At 38.9% G+C, this 3,694-nt stretch overlaps 1 non-coding gene across 1 annotated transcript; it reads right to left on the reverse strand.

Moving 5' to 3' along the window:
- Nucleotides 1-1,675: 1,675 nt before the first annotated feature.
- Nucleotides 1,676-1,790, reverse strand: LOC126005501 (U5 spliceosomal RNA). The gene has a single exon (XR_007494555.1). It is a non-coding gene; the product is annotated as a U5 spliceosomal RNA (small nuclear RNA).
- Between the last annotated feature and the right edge of the window lie 1,904 nt (nt 1,791-3,694).

Consider the following 3,694-nt stretch of genomic DNA (forward strand, 5'->3'; position numbering starts at 1 on the left):
CCTGCTTTTATTATGGCTCTGTGTTTGTTGCCCTTAAATCTTAAATGGTTAATATTCAATTCTCAAGGCTGCCTGCTTTTAGCAAAGTTCTGTGCCTGTCACAAGGCCCTGCATTTTCTGCCTGTTCTTAAGGGGCCATAAACAAGAACAAGAACAATCAGTGCTGGTGGGGATGAGGGGAAAAAGGAACTCACATTCACTGCTGGTGTGAATGCCATTTATTCCAGCCTTCATGGAAAACAATATAGAGATTCCCCATAAAACTGGGAATTGAGCTTTTATATGATCCAGTTATATCACTCCTAGCGATATGCCCTATTAACATAAAAACATAATACAAAAATGCCCTCTGCACACTTATGTTCATTGCAGCTCTATTTACAATAGCAAGAATCTGGAAACAACCCAGATGCCCAATAACAGATGAGTGGCTAAAGAAACTAAAGAAACATATACACAATGAAATACTATGCAGCAGTCAGACGAGATGAAGTCATGAAATTTCCTATGCAGCCATTAGAAAAATGAAATCATGAAATTTTCCATACATGGATAGACATGGGAACTATTATGCTGAATGAAATAAGTCAGATGGAGAGAGTTAGACACAGAATAGTCTCATTCATCTATGGGATTTAAGAAAAATAAAAAATTTATTGTACTAATACCCAGAGACAATAGAAATAAGGGCTGGAATGATGGGTCCACGATCTGAAGCTTACTACAAAGAATAATGATTGTAGTTAGAGAAATAACTACATTAACAACTATCATGACAATGGTAATGAGTGAGAGAAGTAGAATGCCAATCTAGAATACAGGCAGGGGGTGGGGGAGGAGGGAGATGGGCAGCATTGGTGGCAGGAAGGTTGCATTGGTGAAGGAGGGATGTTCATTTTATGACTGAAACCCAACTACAAACATGTTTGTAATCATGGTGTTTAAATAAAGATATTATTTTTTAAAAAGGAGAATTTAAAATTTCACAAACTGTATTAAAAAAATCCTGGTGATAACATCCCAAATAATGGCATACTTGAAGTTTTGATCAGATTGGTGTCCCTGCAGAAAGCTGTAGATGAGTGGTAATGCAGAGCTTTAGTAAAGTGGTCAATGTGAATGATAGGTGCAGCATGTGTGGCTTTGGAGGGTGGGGGCCTGGCCTGACTCTCCTCCCAATATTTCTAGCTTTTATCTGAGTACCCTGTGTACCCATAATTTTTCATGGCTTGGTTTACATTTTTTCAAGAATATAATGAATCTGTGGAGTGGGCCAAATGTATATATATATATCTGGGGATATATTTACCTGTCTCAGGATACTCATTTTATTTCACTGACCTGAGAGCTTGTCTTTATTTCAATAGCATGCTGTTTTAATTACCACTGCTTTTTAGTACAGCTTGAAGTTGTGGAAAGTAATGTCCTCATCTTATTTTTTTCTAAGGGTTGATTTAGGTATTTCCGAGGTTTATTATTCCAAATAAATTTCTGAAGTGTTTGATCTATTGCTTTGAAAAAAAAAACATGTCATGGGTGTCCTTATAATAACTACATTGAATCTGTACAATTTTAGAGGAAGTATAGTCATTTTAATGATGTTAATCTTTCCAACCCAGGAGCAGGGCATGTATTTCAATTTCCCTGTACTCTCTTTTTTTTCTTTTTCTTTTTTAGCCTTACTGCAGCAAGGCCTCAAAAAATTGATTACAACTCAGAGTTGTTCCTCTCCACAGAAATCTTTAGTAAAAGGCGAAAGATTTATGCGATCTGAAGAGAAACTAGAGTATATCTCTTTTATTTCTTGAAGTAGTGTTTTGGTTATTTTTTGGTAAAAGTTTTTCACCTCTTTAGTTAAGTGATTTCAAGTACTTGATTTTCTGAGGCACAATTGTGAAGGAATTAAAAATAAACTTTTATTATTTGTGTATAGGAAAGCCATGATTTTTTGGTGTTAATTTTGTAGCCTGCCACTTTACTTTAAAAATCTGTTGTTATGGGGCTGGATCGGTGGTGCAGCAGTGGTAGGGCATTTGCCTTGCACGCAGCTGACCTAGAACAGACCTCGGTTTGATCCCCTGGCCTCCCATATGGTCCCCTCACCCAGGAGCGACTTCTGAATGCTTAGCCAGGAGTAACCCGTGAGTGTTACCAGGTGTGGCCCAAGGAACCCCCCACCCCAAATCTGTTGTTTCTCCCATTTATGGGTTTTAAGATAAATTAAAGACATTACTGTAATAAGGCCCAGAGACAATAGAGTTAAGTAAGGACTGGAAGGGCTGGAAGGACCGGCTCAGAATTTGAAGCTCACCACAAAGAGTGGTGAATGCTGTTAGGGAAATAACTACTCTAACAGCGAGCATGACAATATTAAAGAATGAGAGAAGTAGAATGCCTGTAGCAAATACAGGCAGGGGTGGGGGAGGAGGAGGGCATTGGTTGTGGAAATGTTGCACTGGTGATGGGGGGTGTTCTGTTTATAACTGAAACCCAATTATAAACATGCTTGTAATCATGGTGCTTAAATAAAGATTTATATTAAAAATATGTTATTTCTACAGCAACAACTTGATCTAAGGACAGGTTCCCCAACCCCATCAACTAATGGGTGAGATGAAATCAGAAGACACTCTGCCCTTGGACCTGTGAGAATTCCAAGATCACTAATTACAGAAGACTGACTGCAACAACCGTGACTGAGCAGAACTAATGTCACTATGTACCTAAAATATTACTGTGAAAGATCTGTAATCCACTTTGGTCAAAATAAAAATTAAAAAAAAAAAAAAGAAAGACTCTATCCTAGACTTTGTCCTAGGACCTGTGCAAAAACCAAGATCTGTAACTATAGAAGACTGATCTTTTTTTTTTTTTGTTTTTTGGGCCACACCCGGCGTTGCTCAGGGGTTACTCCTGGCTGTGTGCTCAGAAATAGGTCCTTGCAGGGACGGGGGACCATATGGGACACTGGGATTCGAACCAACCACCTTTGGTCCTGGATCGGCTGCTTGCAAGGCAAACGCCGCTGTGCTATCTCTCTGGGCCCTAGAAGACTGATCTTGACAACCACAACTGAGCAGAACATTTCCTGGCACCATAGAAAAAACAAAACAAAACAAAACAAAACAACCTGGTGTTCAACAATGAGCATGGCCATAACCTATAGTTGATCCCAATACAGTGTGCTTCAAGAATGGAGAAATCCTGTATCTCTTAGGCCAAGGGAATTTTTTTCTAATGTCCCCAATTACCTATTTTGTGCCTATGCAAAAAAACCCCAAACCAAAAACAAAACAACTTGCCACACCAGGCCCTCTCCTATTTTTTCTTCTTCTTTATTTTGGTGTGGTTTTGAATTTTTCTTTTTTTCTTTCTTCTTTTAAATTTAAATTCATAGTTTTCCCCCCTCTTTTTAACAGAACCATCGAACATGAATCAGCTTGTTCTGCCACATAAATTGAGAGGAAAAAAATGTGGATGATACCAGGGGCAAGCAGTCTCATGAACATTGAATGGAAATAAAAAAAAAATCAGCCCTAATACCCACCCCAAAGTCAAGGACAATAGAATCAAGAGACCCAAACTATAATAAGCTTTACACAAATGGGACTTGTTACACTAGCAGTCCAGGGGACTAAGGGTGGAGACAGGAGAAGCATGCTGGGAACAGGGGGGTCAACACTGGTGGGAATTG

Source organism: Suncus etruscus, chromosome 3, assembly GCF_024139225.1.
Source record: "Suncus etruscus isolate mSunEtr1 chromosome 3, mSunEtr1.pri.cur, whole genome shotgun sequence".
Taxonomy (NCBI): domain Eukaryota; kingdom Metazoa; phylum Chordata; class Mammalia; order Eulipotyphla; family Soricidae; genus Suncus; species Suncus etruscus.